Genomic DNA, 17,145 nt, shown 5'->3' with positions numbered 1-17,145 from the left:
TTATTACTTTTGAGAGAGAGACAGAGTGTAAGCAAGGGAGAGGCAGAGAGAGAGAGAGAGAGAGAGAGAGAGGGAGACACAGAATCTGAAGCAGGCTCCAGGCTCTGAGCTGTCAGCACAGAGCCTGATCCGGGGCTCGAATTCATGAACTGCGAGATCATGACCTGAGCCAAGTCAGGAGCTTAACCAACTGAGCCACCCAGGTGCCCCTGACAATTTTTCTAAGCTACTTCCATGAATAATCTGGAAGTGGTTTTTGAAACAAGGACAGAATGGGAAGCAGGAAAATCTGTTAAGATATATTTAAAGTAATAAAAGTATAAACTGATAATGTCCAGGATTAAGGTAAAACCAGGGGAATAGGAAAAAATGGGGTGAATTTAAGGGACATTTCAAAAGAAGAAATGACAAAATTTGGTATCAGATTGGGTATAAGCAAACAGAACTAGATATGAGTCAAAGATAAGCCAAGAATAATGGTGGTATCCTGGACAAACAGCTTTTTGTCAAGAAGAGTCAATAATCATAAATTCATAGAAATTTAGAGGTGGTAAGGACCTTAGAAATTATATGCACAATGGGGCACCTGGGTGGCTCAGTTGGTTAAGTGTCTGGCTTGGGCTCAGGTCGTGCTTTCATGGTTCGTGGGTTGCAGCCCTGTATTGGGCTCTGTGCTGACAGCTCAGAGCCTGGAGCCTGCTTAGGATTCTGTGTCTCTCTCTCTGCCCCTCCCCCACTAATGCTCTGTTTCTCTTTCTCAAAAATAAATAAACATAAAAAAATTTAAAAAAAATATATGCACAAATCTCTCTTTTCAGAGATGAGGAAATCAATTGATAGCTATGTGACTAGTTCATGGTCACCCTGGTGGTTGACTGAGGAAATGCCTCGAATCCAAAGAGAAATATATCTGTGATCAGCTGGGATTAATGCTGTTGGAGGGAAATCAGTGTTGGGTGGATAAGTCTGGGGATCTTCTGAAAGGCAGTTGGAGAAACAGGGAGTGAATGTGGTCTTCAAAGGAGAGAGTATACAGAGACAAGAGAAGAGAATTAATGACAAAGTCATAGGGAATATCCACTTATTAAGGACTCAAACTAGAAGGGAGATGGCTCCTAAAGGAATCAGGGGAGGATAGATCAGATGTGAGGGATAAGTGGAAGTGGCCAGATCCAGATCCTGTAGTATGTTGTCCTTATGATGACTTCAGTTACTTATTTTATTTTGCACAAAACTGTTTCCTGTATTTTTATGTAAATATCACCATATAATCTGCCAATACTTTATTTCATATTGAGTTTTACCCCATGCATGGTCCTTTTGTTTATTTGATTATTAATGTTTGTTATTTTCATAAGCAAACATAATGTTTCACATTCAAATCATTGACAGTTATCTACCTATATACCATTCTTCCATCCCACATCCGTCCCTCCCCATACCTAATATAGCCACTATTCTTTGCACTTTTATATAGTGTTATCACTCTATGTATACACATAACCCCCAAGGGAATGTTTTAGTTACTTTTTTCCTTTAAAGTGGATTTTATGCTGTAAGTAATCTTTGGAACTTGCTTTTTCACACATTATTATGTTAAGAACCATCCATATTGTTGTCTATAGTTGTAGTCCATTTTTACTGTTTTACGGAATTCCATACTGGACTGTGCCACACTTTATTTTCCTCTCAATGGTTATTTAGGCTATTTCCAAATAGTTTAGTCTATTTAAAATAGTGTTACTATGAAAATATTTACACATGTCTACTGATGTATATTGCAAGGACTTCTATGGAGTATATATCTACTTATATTGATTTAAAAGTCTTTTTGTAGGGGCACCTGGCTGGCTTAGTTGGTAGAGTGTGCAACTCTTAATCTCTGGGTTGTAAATTCAAGCCCCATGTTGAGTGTAGAGATTACTTAAAAATAAAATCTTTAAAAAAATGAAAAATGAAAGTCCTTCTGTAAAACATAGCACATTGGAATGGCATTAGGCAAATGTTCTAATTGTGGAAATTTGAGTGTAAAATAACCAACATCTTTTCCTAAGATGAATAGATTCAAATACCACCCTCAGAGCCTTGTATAGTGTGCACTCAAGATAAGAGTTGTTTACCAAATGTTTTCTTGGGGGCCAAAATTGTAAGCTGTAGCTGGTGACAGATTTTTTTCCCACTGACCCAATTTAATGTCAATGGTATTTTCAGGATACAAAAGGAAAACTGAGGGCCAGGGGCAAGGAAAAGAGATACCGGGTTAACTGAAGTTTAGGATTGCTTGACAGCTAGAGCAGAATAATTCACTTTTATCTCCTTTGTGGGTCTTACCCTACCTAACAGCCCTCCTTGTGTGAACGTGAACAATATGAGCAAAAAGAACCAAGGAAAATGGCTCTGTCAGGTTTGTTCTCTCAGAATCAGTTGGTGGTCTACCAAGAAAAGTTTCTTACTCTCAAGAGGTTCTGAGCTTAAAAGTCTTGTCTCTGTGAACATGTTAGAAAGAACACTTTTCTGCATGGGTGTATGTGTGCACACACAGGTGTGGATGTGCAAGGGAGAAGTAAGCACTGGACAGACACAGAATTGTACTGCTACTCTCTATATTATTGTCTTCTCTTTTTTTTGAAGTATTACAAACATCTTTTCACCTAAGTAAAAATTGCTACTATACATTAAATGACAATAACTTTGTTGCTGAAACTTCCCATTTTTACTTGCAGTAATCACACCAGAAACCATGCACATTTTTTAGTAAAACTACCTAATTTCCTTCTTTGATTGACCATCCTAGCCTTTGTGCCGATGACAAAGCCTTTGTGCTCCTTTAACACCTACCTCACATGGTATCATGACAGAAGGGAAAGAATGGTTGTCTGACTGTGTATGGATGTGGAAAATGAGGACCATACAAAAGGCCAATGAATTACCAATGCGACACAGGTCTTACTACCTTACAGTGGGGTCTTCTTTGACAGGACCTTAGGGAAGAATCTTGTGGTCTCTAACTTCTAGTCATTTCTGTACTCCGATTCTTCTTATTTTTGTTTGTTTGAAAATAAATTTTTAAAAAAGTTAAATGGTATACAAATACCACGCATTTGGGTAGAACATAGTGCCAATACATCATCAATCATTCCAAGCCCACACATAAAACATACATAAAGAAAATATGATTTCTAAATTGCAGTGTGTGTTTTACAAGGAGATATGTAAATCAAGATAGAAACAGCAGAGGTTTCTTTCTTGTTTGGACAGTACTTTAGGACATAACAAGGAATTATATATAGCCCTTTTTCCTCACTATGTCAAATGAGGATGCATTTCCCAATTTGTTTACCTGCCCCCCAAAGAGCCAGAACTAAGTTGTATTCAATTAAGGTCTGTGCTTGAAAGTACATTACTATAAATTCCATATTATTTGGACATTCTGTATGTAATCTATATTCAGCATGTATCTACACATAATATTTAAGGCTTATAGACTTAGACCTATAAAATAATATTATTATCATTGCATGTTTATTCACCTCCAGTTTCCTGTAACAATATATTAAAATTTGATTGCAAGTATGTAGAGAGGAGAAAAGGTGAATTCTTCTTGTAGAAAGAGCATTAACCAAAGCCTTCTGATTCTCATTGAGAATTAATGCAGCAATTTTTCTATAGATAAAAGAACCTCTTATCTTATGAAGAGCTGCATTAATTACAGCCTGAAATTCTGTTTCACGCATCCTCTTTTGGAGCCAAGGAGAGAGCAGAAAAAATGTGTGCTGTTGGAAGTCTGTACTCCCATTTTCTTTTTCTTCTTTGAAAATAGCTTTTCTGAAAGGTAAATAGTACACAAATGCCATGAGTTTAGGTGGAATACAGTGCCAAAGCAATACTAATTATTCCAACAACAGCAGTAGCTATAACTCTAAAAGCAAAAAAACAAATTCCAATGTTATGAGTAACTTTGCTGATCATAATAAAAGAAGATGAAATTTAATGTCAATAGCAGTATGAGTGTAGGAGGTAATTCTATTTCATTTTCTTTTTAGACAAAACAGAAATGGAACATGGAGATACAAGCAAACGAAAAAAGCCCAGGTAATAAAGAGTATACTGATATCTACAATCCACATTGAGGCCCAAAGCTTTGGTTTTAGAACTATAAAAGGCAGTTTTCACTTTCTAGAATCTATATTAAGACGTATACTGCCTTGTGTGTCAACTATACTCAAATAAAAAAATAAGAGAAAAAGGACCTATACTAGGACCCAATAGGGTGATGGTGACCAACCAATAAATGGACACAGAGGAAGAAAGTGAGAATAATATACTGAGCAGACATTCACTCTAATAGCAATACTATTGTACATGTGAAATTTACCAATACCTGCTTCCTGTTTTCTTTGCAACTCTTCATGACCTTTGCTCCCTTTCCTATTTAGCACCAATCCTTGCCCAAACTTTGTCCAATGATTGGTTTGGGTCAAACTGTGTATGTGTGCAGGCCTGACATATAATGGTGCTGCTTACATGCTCAGGTTTGGGGAAATTTTCTTTCCTCATTTATTCATGCATCTAAAGGAAAGCCAGGCTATTCTTATGCACTGTTACTATAGACCATGTTCTCCATACCACCATTCCAGGAAAAGAATCAGGTGAAATGGAATACTTAGAAGATACTGAAGAATTAAAAGTAGTAGCAGATAAGCATAATTCTACAAGTGAGAACCCAGTAACAGTCCTATTACTCTTCTCTAGGAATCCTGAGATAAACGTATTGAATCTGTTAAAATATCTGAACCCAATATATATACACTTGACATTCATCAAGGTAAAGCCAGTTTCCCTTTGACAGCTTGGAATGGGTTCACATTTGCAAATGGTGTTGCCTTGTGTGGTAGAAAGGACACAACAAACCTAGGTTTGAATTTCAGATCTGCCATTGATTGGCTGGTGCCCTTGCCAGAGTACCCTTCTAATTCTCAGTGCTCTCTCACAATGTGGAAAATGATACTTAATTTGCAGAGCTGTTGGTATGGGTAGAGATACTGTATAAAGTGTCCAGAATAGTACCTGGCACACATGGGCTGGAAAAGCAGATAACTTTTGTTGTCATTGTTGCTTATCATTTTGGCACACTACTTTCTCATAAAATATCTCTAATATTATAAAGAATATAAAGACCCTATTAACTTGAAATAATAAAAATGCCTTAGATTCAGAACCACTTTTCATCCAAAGTACTCAAAATCCATTTCTATTTCTCTGACTAGTTCTGTAAGGAGAAAGATATACTACTGTGGAGAACATGAGGACATCCAAGTACAGGTACAGGAGTAGGACAGGATACCACTGTTTGGCTACAGTCTGGCTTTACCACTTTCACTGGCCAATCCAGGCTAAGGGAAGAAACAAAATGGCACCATGAGGAAGGTGAGCAAAAGGAAAAGGATTAAACTCTTCACATTTTAGGCTACCAGGGATGTCTCAAATGATCCCATGAAATACAAATCACTTCAAGTCACCTGAAAAAAATTAAAGAATTTTGGAAAATGAGCAATTTACATAGAAGCTACGAATTGAAGCAAGGATCTGGATTCCTCTCAAAAATCATTTTTAAAAAATTTTGTCCAGAATTAGCCCAGTCATTGCTTCCGTTCTCAGCTTTTCTCAAGCTGTAGAAACAGAGCCAAACTTAGTTCCTTCAGGTTTCTTGTTGGCTGCCAAATGATGAGGCCCTTCATCTCCTCCCTGGTGTTGCAATCCTTTCTCTGCGATTGCCTCATCCACCACCTGCCTCACGCCAACACTTTGCCTACTATTTTCTTTTCTGTCCCTCCTTCCCGTGTGGCCACTTGGCCAGCTCACCAGCAGTGGATTGGCTAGGAGCAGTGGGCTGTCATGTGACCAAATCCAAACTGCTGTGAAGCACCTAAGTCAGAGTTTTCCATGACGCACCTGCTACGTTCACATTGGCTTCCAAGTAAATAAATGGTCAAATCGTTTCCAAAAGTGGTTTTGACAAAGAACAACTTAAACTGCCAAAGATGTTGACACATGGGCTGTTATCTAGGAGAGTGAGTAAAGCAACCCATTTGAACAACAAGAACAGATAAGTCCCACCTCTTTGTCCCCTTGCCTTTTTACATTGATATTCCTGTGGAGACAAAGGGAAAGAAGAAAAGGAAACAAAGGCAGATCTTTAGCGCTGGCTGTCCCAGGGTTGATTAGGATGCTGATCTGTGTGGCAGGTTTCTAGGTTCTCACCCAACTTCTTGGCTGCTATTCAAAGGATTTAACAGTGCGCTTTGTAAATAGTAGTGTACAAAGCCAGTCTAAAAATAGTACATTTCCAGGGTCTGAATTGGGTGAGTGGAATGAGTGGCAATGGCTGTATTGTACAAGACAGATTACAAGTGAGTTACTCGATGGTACTTGATATGCAGGGTTATTCACATGCTTCATCTGGTTTGGTTAAATAATGCAAACACATTTACCAATGTACATGATCGTTTTGTTTATTTGTGCTCTGGAGAGCTTGTGTGTGTTTATGACAGACAAATGTACATGTTCTATTTTCTGACAATCAAACAAAGCTCTCCCAGATGAGGTAAATAGCTGAGTTATATAGTGGAGCCGACACTCCTGAGAATCGCTGATGTGACACTATGGTGGTTGTTAATGACAGGTTTCCTGCTGCGCTTGCTGCCCTAAAGGATTTTTGCTGAAGGTGGGAATCAACCAGAGTCTCTGACAACTACTGGGACTGCTAGGTCTGGCTGAAATCTCTCTTGAAACTATGTGTGTGAAGGCTTATGCCTCACTAGAAATTTTTCACTGTGACAGCAACTGGGCTTGTTCTTCCTCCCTCTCGCTCCTGAGGCTGGGCTTTGTGGACAGCGAAGGTGAGGGGCTCCTCCTTAGACCAGAGCAGACATTGCAGATGACAACTCTGGAAACCAGGGTCACAGAAGACCCGGTTCAGGGAAAAGTCTAAAGGAACTTTCAATAGGAATATTACTTTCTGAAATGAAGGTGCTGGGAAAGTGTTTTGCAATCTTTTGAAAGTAAAAGCCACTCCTCTTAATGTTTTCAGCCATAAGTGGTGGTTATTCCTATAGACTTTGAGGAGAGAAATTTTCTCATATCAAAATACAATATAATTATTTCATACATAAGTAATTATCTTTCAGGCAGTTTGGAGACTTTATTATTTAATGCAATGTGGAAACTCTTGGGTGAAGCCTTCAGTCATTCTGGCAGGTTTGTTTCCAAAAATTTTACACTATGCAAACTGAGAATGGGGACAGCTCTTAAAGAAATTGGACTTGGGATATACATTATAGAGGATTAAAAAAAAAACAGCATGTAACTTTGGGAAATATTTCTCCCGCCCAAATTTTATGCCTTTATTTTCATACAGTAAATTGGGTCTGACGATCTCAAGGAGCATACATGTTGGCACTCCTCTCTCTCCTCCTTATGCTCTGTGACTTTAGGCAAGTTTCATAAACTCTGACTCCCCAGTTTCCTCATCTGTAAAACCGTGAGAACAGTGCCCACCTCATTAAGTGTTGTGAGGATTCAATCAGGTAATGTAAGTAAAGCCATTAGCCCATGGTAATAAATGAAACCATGGTCATCACAATAGGAGGCAATTAGCATTCCTGGGCATAGCTTCTTACCTGCCCAACAACATGCTCGTCTTTCCAAATGGCTATCATCTCACAGGCTGAGCAGTATGCAAATGTCTAATTCCTTTTGAGAATTACCACTGCCATCATTATTATTATCCTGGTTGTTGAAGAATGAACAGTTCAGAAACTATTAAATCAGACTTTCCATGACCTGTCATTTCCCTCTTTATCACCATCTACATGATAATGGTGGTTAATTTCTCTTTAGAGCTATCTTCGAAGATAACATAAATCATTATTTTGGTTATTCTGGATTCTCTCAATCTGGCTTTTATTTCTTATGCTGAAGAATTAAGATTTTTTTCAATAAGGTAGATATTTGCTTACCTCCCCAAAGAGTCTGGGAAACAACATAAATTTCATCTCTTTGAGCCTGAATTTTCAAATGAATGAGAGAATATAACTGAACAGTCATTTTGGTCTGGTGCACACCCTTGGGTGTGAGTAAAGTGAGCTCTGAAAGAGTCTGATGTAGTTATGCAGAAGTGAAGAGTCAGATAACTTCCTGAAGATCATGGTCACAGCAAAATCATTTACCCACCATGTTTGTAAAGTTAAGAAGGGCATATGAAGTAACACTGTAAGTGGAAAAATGAAATTGCGCAAAACAAAATGTAGACAGTACCTCTGCTGACAACAATTTTCAGGATTTGCTTTCAGTTTGCAGTGTTGTAAACTTATTCCAGAAAGAAGGATCACTGTTACTATCACAACTTTTAATGATTATCATTCAAAGTTAACTAAGCTCCTATAAGCAAAATCTTTTCAGCCAAATATATGAAAGTATTGGAATTCACCCATTTATAAAATTCTCACAGCACTATACTTAAAAATCATATCAGAAAGACAAAGGATTCTGATAATTGTCCAAGTTTTAGTTTTCATTGGACCAACTGAATTAATTCCTTTGCTTTCTCTGCAGAGAGGGCACAGTCTTGCCTGTAATGGGCTTTTTCTCAAAGGGATAAAATGTACTAACACAGCAACTAAAAGACTGAGACTTTCTTTTTCAATTCATTTGAGATTGGTTTTGTTTTATTGTAAGCCTATCTACTAATGTGCTGACTGAGTTCTAGGTATTGAGTAGGATTAAAAACTATATCTGTGTTCCTGGATCTTGTTGGGGAAGAAATTACTTTTATCTAAAAACCACTCAAGACAATGTCCCTAAGTATCCAATTACATTTAATCAGCTGCTAAAATAATGTCAGAGATCACCAAGGCTGTGGATAGTCAACCCCAGGGTAGGCTGGTGTGGCAGAGAAGCAGTATTTGGTAAAGGTAGATAATGGTGGCTATTATAGGCTGAATTGTGACACCCCAAATTAATATTGGGGTGAAGTTCTAACCCTCCAATAGTTAGAAAGTTACTGTATTTGGAAATAGGGTCTTTAAAGACCGTTAAGATGACGTCATTAGGATAGCCCCTAATCCAATATGACTGGAGATCCTTCTAAGAGGATATTAGGAAAGACCATGTGAAGACATAGGGTGAAGGTGACCATCTATGACCTAAGAAGAGAGACCTCAGAAGAAACCAGCCCTGCCAACATCTTGGCCTCAAGAATTGCAAGAAAATACATTTCTGTTGTATGAGTCTTTGGTACTTTTTTATGGCAGCCCACATAGACTAATGCTATGGCCTTGAAGCAAAAGTGATATTTGTTTAGGTAGAGAAAGGGGGCACATGGGTGCTATACTTCTGTCTCTCCTGTTATTCAATATCTACTTCTTATTTGCATTTTATTTTCCTTGTTTATCTCCTTGCTTCTACTATTAGAGTTAGAATGCTAGGAATTGTGGGGACAAAGGAGATGGGAAAGGAATTGGGGGAAGAGAAAAGCAGAAGCACAGAAAGAAAGAGACTATCTGATACCTGATACCACACTAATGTTTTAGTAGAAGTCATCAAATAAGAAAAAACAACAAAAAGTAGCACTTATAAAAGCAATGAGCAGTCTTAAGACTAAGGGAAGGCTTTAAGAATAAGGAACTACTAGTATTTAACAAGATTATCAAAGATCTGAAATTTATCTGTACTCAATAAGGAAATCTTTATTGTTCATTTGTGTCCTCTTGGTAAATTCAACCTTTATCTTCTGAAGATAAATTCCAATATTATCATTATAGTTATGACTTATCTGATATTTATAACATCCCAAGGTTGCCTTCCTGTCACATTATTTTTGCACTGTTGAAATATACTTTTTTACAATGGATATAATAATGTAAATATAATATGGAAGCATTTATATCAATAGCAAAGACATGGCTGGGCTATTTAGTCAAATACAACTTGCCACTCAAGTGATTCTCATTACTCATTAAGTATTTCCCACTAATTTGGGGGTTTTCAATTGGTTGAGAAACATAGTAGAGACAAATGACAACGGAAGAAGATAAAATGGTGCCTCAAAATCTGGGAAAACCCTGAAACTCATCTAATATATTTTACCACCCAGACATAATTTGTTTTCAATGGTGATGTAAAGAAATTTGTGCTCAAGTGACTACATATACACTGTTGTTTCTTAAGAGCTTATGTTTGGTCTAAACTCCTGAAAGCATACTTCAGTCTCAGTAGTGAATCTACAGAAATATGTTTCTTTCATTACAATTTTGCAAGTTGCGTTCAGGGATGGGCAGGAAATAGGGTAGTGGGAAGAAGGGGCAGTTGATGATAGACCATGCAACTCTTGATCTTGGGGTTGTAAGTTGGAGCCCCATGTTGGGTATAGAGATTACTTAAAAATAAAATCTTTAAAGATAAATAAATAAATACCTATTAAGAAAGGTGTTTGGTGTGGAAAACATTTCTCCCTTCAGAACTCTTTTTTGTTCTCCCTAGGCCCAAAAGTCCTGGGTACCTTCAGAGGTCTCTCCTAGGCCATGGCCTGTGGGCTTTCCATAAGAGATTCTTGTCTTGGGTTGTTTATAGCCTCTCAGGGTCATATCAGGCCCTTCATCAGCCCGCTGGCTCTGCCTTGCATGCTCATCCTTGTTGACCATTTGGTCTAGATCCATGCTCTCCATTTACTCTCTTGGTCTGAGTTCTTTGGCCTTCTTCAATTCCTGGGCTGCCCTTACCCAGTGCCACTTTGACTAGCATCCTATAATTAGGGGACAATCTTCTCTACTCTAGTGCCCAGCCCTGATTTCTAAAATCCCAGTCTGAGCCCTCTGCTTTGCCAGGAGAAAAAGGTGATCATGTAAAACATCTTGAGTGCTTTTCTTTGTATGTCTGTCAAAAGCACAGTATTCAGTTCAGTAAACATTTATTCTATGAAAGGAGGGAAGGAAGGAGTATTGGCTTTGTCCACAGTAGCTACACTTGGGAATGTGGTCTGCAACAATAGGAAAAAGCCAGCTATGTTTCTGTAGCAATTCTGTTCTTAGTATTTTTTTCAACCATTAGCCCTACCAGTACCTCCTAACCCACCTGCTTCCATACAGAACACTTTTCTTCATAGAAGGATTGTTCCTGCCACCATATCACCAGAAACAAGGAATTTTCCAAGGGTGGGCAGATACATTTCAGAGAACACAGCTAGAAGCCAAATTTAGGAAGAACAAGGAAGGTCTAAAAAGTACACAGCTTTCCTTATTTATCTCAGTGGTGTTATTATTGCCAAATACCATGTTGAGCCTATGATTTCCATCAGTAATCAAAAAGTCCCAGAATAATCTGAGCAATTGTTCTCAGCTCTTCTCTTAGATGCATCATATCTAGTATAAGATGAAGGAAAAAGAAAAACTAACACCCTCATTATGTGACAGATAGCAAGGTAGGTACCTGTAGAAACATTTTAGAACATCTACCCCGCCTATAGACTATCCCCTCAGCTATGCCACTAACCACAGGTGAGCATTTTTAGCCACATTTGTGCTATCCAGTCCTACTGCTCCCTCCCACTATCCCCAGCTGCCATACACTCATGCACAATGAACTCCTGTTATAAGGGAAGTAATCAGACTCTTTGTGAGACTTTGGAATTGGGATTATGGGATTCCCATTCCCTCTGTGTTGTCTTAGAAAGGGATACATAGACTCAAAAGCTATGGACAGTCACAATGTCAGCTCTGTTGACCTAGAAGAGAGAACAAAAGAGATATACAAAGAGAAGCTACAATGGCTCCTGATGACTTTTTATGTCTTTTTTTTTTTAACTTTTTAAATTTATTTTGAGAGAGAGAATGTGTGAGTGTGAGATGGGGAGGGGCAGAGAGAGAGGGAGAAAGAAAATCCCAAGCAGGCTCCACACTGTCAGCATGAGCCCATCACAGGGCTTGAATCCATGACCCATGAGATCATGACCTGAGTCAAAACCAAGAGTCAGATACTTAACTGACTGAGCCACCCAGACACCCCATGACTTTTATGTCTTGATTCTAGCCTCATTATGAGGCTTAGCTAAAGTCTTGACTTTAAGAATGAAAGGATATCAGGGTGTCTGGGTGGTTCAATTGGTTAGACATCCAACTCTCAATTTTGTCTGAGGTCATGATCTCACAGTTTGTGGGATCTGTCTCTGTGTTCACAGCATGGAGTCTGCTTGGGATTCTCTCTCTCCTGTCTCTCTGCCCCTACCCTGCTTGCTCACTCTCTCTCAAAATAAATAAATAAACTTAAAAAAAAAGAATGATGAGATATCATTACCTTATAATTAATTCTCTGGTCTCTCTCTCTCACTTTTTTTTTAAAACTAGCTCAGGTTGGTTTCTGTTACCCGAAATGAAAGGAATCCTAACTAATAAAGCGACACACATGCTTTACCTTCTTTAAAATGATTTTCACAACAGATCTCTGAGGTATTTTTTTATTTCACAGATGAGGGAACTGATATTAACTAAGTTGCATAGGTTTTATACCTTGTACATTTCAGGGATGGCATTAGAATTCAAGTTTTGTGGTCCCTAAAACCTGGGCTTTTTCCACTTGGCCCCTATCCCTTTGGAGGTATTCTGTCAGCTGGGAGAATCTTCCTCCATAGCCTCAGATGTTAAAGTTTTGTAAACTTTGAGGTAACAAAGGTTCCAGGTATCACAATCACCCTCTGGCTATTGATTCCCTGGCTTAACCCAGTCTCTGCTTGCCCTCCCCATTAGGAACACAGACCATGCTTTATTCTGGGGCTGGAGGAGCTGTTCCTAGACTCCACAGGGAGCAGAAACCTTCCCCTAAAAGAAACAAAATTAAACCCAAAAGATTGTACATCCTTTGGATAGGTTTTCTGACCTCTGTTCGTCAGCAGGGCCCTAGGGCATACAGGCTTGTACTGCAAGAGGTCCCCCCTTGTATAACATTCCCAACCCTTCTTCCACTGGAAAATTTGACCAAGATGGGTCAGTCTATTCTTTCCCAGGAAAACAGAGGGTCCTTTATCCTTCCACTGAAAGCAGACTATGCTGAAGCCTGTTTTTTATTTGTTTTGTGATTAATTATTTGGAATCCATCATTCAGATCCTTCCAGAGAGGTAAGGATGCTGCCTGTTTGAGATGTGTAGCCTGTTTGTCCAGGGAGGTTCTCTGCGGTTCCTGTGTTGCCCAAGCCCTTTTTTACCATGATATTTGCTTAAGAACATATTATATGTTAAAGACATGGACATATTTCCCCCGATCTTCCTAATGACTTGGGTCGTAGTTAAATGACCTATTTTGCGCTCAGAGTAGAAACAGAATTTATTCTCTTTCTATGGATCCTGAGCTCAGGGATTGAGGCTGAGTTCTTGGTGTTGGAATTGCCTGCCTTCTGAGGTAGGTCCAGCATAGCTTGACAGAGATAGTCGTTGATTTTTATTTCCTGTGTGATGATTTAGATGGCCATTGATGATTGTAGGAACCACAGTAGCCTGGCCAAAGTTACAAAAGGGGAATGATAATTGCAATATGGAGATCTTGCTCCACTCCCATCCCCATATTCATTTCTCTCTCCCTCCTGTCAAAACTTTGTAGCAAAATGGTGGCCAATACAATAATCTGGATTACTTGTCCACGTGCCACTGATAGTTTCCTTAAGTACCATGGGGAAAAGTAAAGTAAACTAAGATTAACGTTAGGTAAATCTCACTGTAGTATCTGGCACAGAGTAGTCTCTGAATAAATGTTAAAAGAATGAATTATAATAATAGTTTATAAAGCATTGAATGAAAAAAGAGAATCTATACATCATGATACTCAATGAGAGAAAGGGAAGATAATTCTTTTTTAAAAAAATTTTTTATGTTAATTTTTTTTATTTTTGAGAGAGAGAGAGAGAGAGAGAGAGAGCATGAGCAGGGGAAGAGCAGAAAGAGAGAGAGAGACAGACAGACAGACAGACAGGATCCGAAGCAGGCTCCAGGCTCTGAGCTGTCAGCCCAGAGACCAACGTGGGGCTGGAACCCACGAACGGTGAACTCATGACCTCAACACTCAACCTACAGAGCCACCCAGGCGCCCTGGGAAGACTCTTCTTTATAGAAGAATAGCAGCTAACAAAGTAGAAGTGATGAGACATTAGGGGAAAAAAATCACTATTTTGCAATACCAGTGTAATATTTGATCCAGGCAACGATCATCAATAAATGCTAACACTATTGGGTGAAAGGTGGTTGGGAAAAAAGTTATTCACAAGTCTCAAAATATTGACTACAAGATCATTTATTAATTACCAAGGGGAGAGGATACCTTATTATAGAGAAACATAACAAATAATGTCTTAACCAAGCTATTAGTTGAAACACCACCAATAACAGGATGGTGATGTTATATCCCTCTTGAGATGCAGCAGTCTGAAGTATACAACATTATCACCTATTAATCTTTTGTCAAAAATATTTAAACTGAATCTAATTATAAGGAAACGATCTCACAAATTAAAAATGTTAGCCTACAAAATAAATGACATGGACTTTTCAAAAAAAGTTAATTTTGTTTAAAAGAAACAAGTTAGAAAGATGGTTCTAGATCAAAGTCAAGGAGACATAACAAAATTCAATGTGTGAACCCTGAATGGATCTTGGATTTTGAAAAAATTTATAAAAAACATTTTGGGGTCAATTAAGGAAATTTAAATACAGAGTTACCATTAGATGATATTAATTAGTAGTATTGAACTTCTTATGTGTAGTAATGATTCTAAGGTTATATAAGAGAATGTTCTTGTCTTAGATGTACAGATAAAGTGTCATGATGTCTGCAATTTATTTTCAAATGGGTCAGTGGTAAAATTATATATATGGTACATAAAGTATGTGTGTGGAGACAGAGTGTGAGATTGGAGCAAAATGTTAATAACTGTCAAATCTAAGTGCAAAGTATACACTTACTGTACTATTCTTTCAACTTTTTCATGGGCTTGAAAGTTCTCTAAATAAATAAATTGCAGGGGGAAAAAAAGAATGAAGAATAAATGGACTTTTACCTTATGAATGAATTGGAGCTCAGGTAGTTCTTTTCCTGAAATAGGTGAGAGAAATTGGGAAATTAGGCAGAATGAACAGTCAGTAGAGTCATGGAATATCATAGGTTGAAGTTCTTTAAAGCCTAGTGTTTAGAATGGTTCTGAGAAACGATCTCCAAGAAAAAGTTTTCTGGTTAAAAAAATGAGGGAAACAATGTTTGTGCTGTATCTCCCTCTTGCTGAATCACAATGAATACTACTAGTATATTAAAGTTCTGAGTAAAGAAATGTGTTTGATTTCGTTTAATGTCACAGTTTTTAAACTTATTTGACCATGGAACCCCCTTTAAAAAACATTACCCCTATTAATTTCCTTAGAAAGGATGTTCCTCAGAATAAACCTAGAGAAACCCTAATCTAACTCAACATCTTCATTTTATAAGACAAGAAATGGAATCTCAAACTAGTTGATTTCCCAAGGTCACAGAGGAAGAACAGAGCCAAGAACTTGGGTTTGGAGAAAGGTAATGCAAAGACAATGCTTATTGATATTCACAGAGAAGGAGAAAGCTTTCTTACAAAGATCATGTGGATTCAAATATTTAACACTATTTCCACCAAAGAAAACCCCATATTTTATCCCATTTATAGATGTTCTACATATAGGATCTGTTTTGCAAACATGACACCTTTGTTTATAACCATGGAGACATATGTTGTTTGCTCCTAATATTGTACCATACGTGAGAAAATGAAATGCCTTCTATCTATGATGCTAATTTAAGTTTCATCCTGTTATAGGGACTAAATATTACATGGAATTGTGATAGAATTGCCCTGTCTTAAAAATTTTTTTTTCAACGTTGATTTATTTTTTGGGACAGACAGAGACAGAGCATGAATGGGGGAGGGGCAAAGAGAGAGGGAACACAGAATCAGAAACAGGCTCCAGGCTCTGAGCCATCAGCCCAGAGCCTGACGCGGGGCTCGAACTCACGGACCGTGAGATCGTGACCTGGCTGAAGTCGGACGCTTAACCGAATGAGCCACCCAGGCGCCCCGTGAATTGCCCTGTCTTAAGTTATAATATGTACTCTAACAGTTGTGATAGACTAAGGGGGAAAAAAATTCCCGCATTTTATTGCTGCACAAGCCAACCATGCTAAGAACGTACATCTGCTTTAAAACTACACAATTTCTTTTCTAGTGCCCAAGCACATTTGCTCTGGGCTCAAGCAGTTACCAAACCAGGCTCTGTCTCTGATGGCTGCAGTTTGCATTCTGAGCATGAGCACAGCCCTGGTGCAGGACAGGCAGTCTCAGTCAACAGATGTCAACTCCCCTTGTAAAGGCGCTGTTCTGTCTCACAACTGGCAAAGAGAACTGAAGGAGTTCCCTTCCCTTTATGGCTTTTATCTCTCTGGTTAATAGGGGATGATGTTTAAAGGAGGCAATTCTTGAGCAATAAATCCAGACTGCAAATAAAGCAAGGGGAGAGGGAGGAAAATTACAATGTAAGAAGTTTCCTTTGTTTACTATGTTTAATTGGGATTCCACACATGAATGAAGAAGAGAAGAGGTTCTCTCCCAGGGTGACCGGGAAGGGGAAAAAAGGTGGGTTTCCTCTGTCTGTGTGCTTTTTAATGTGCAAATTAGACAGAGCTTTCCCCAGCCCAAGACAGTTTGCAGTTCTGAGTACAGGGCCAGTGTCTCAGTGGGTGCTCAGTAAATATTAATTGAAGAGGACATGGCCTTGAGGAGTGGGCTTAATTACATTTTCTCAGGCACAGCCCTCTAGCGATATACATTAAAGGTCATTCTGTCTCTTGCCCTGGCCCTGCCCCAAACACCCCTTGGGTCCGTGAGAGAAGTCTCCATTCCCTCCTTTGTCTTCTTCCCTCTTATCTGCAGTTCTCCCCAGCCCACTCTGCCTTCTGCACTCAGACGCTGATGAGAACAAAACTAGCAAGAGTAGAAACAACAGCTGCTACAGCTTCACTTCTTGTGCAGTCTTTCTCCATGGAACCCCACAGTATCCCCCTTGAGCTAGCAGGAAGACGAGAGGGCTGAAG

This window comes from Acinonyx jubatus, chromosome B1 (assembly GCF_027475565.1).
Source record: "Acinonyx jubatus isolate Ajub_Pintada_27869175 chromosome B1, VMU_Ajub_asm_v1.0, whole genome shotgun sequence".
Taxonomy (NCBI): domain Eukaryota; kingdom Metazoa; phylum Chordata; class Mammalia; order Carnivora; family Felidae; genus Acinonyx; species Acinonyx jubatus.
This window is presented reverse-complemented; position numbering follows the sequence as displayed.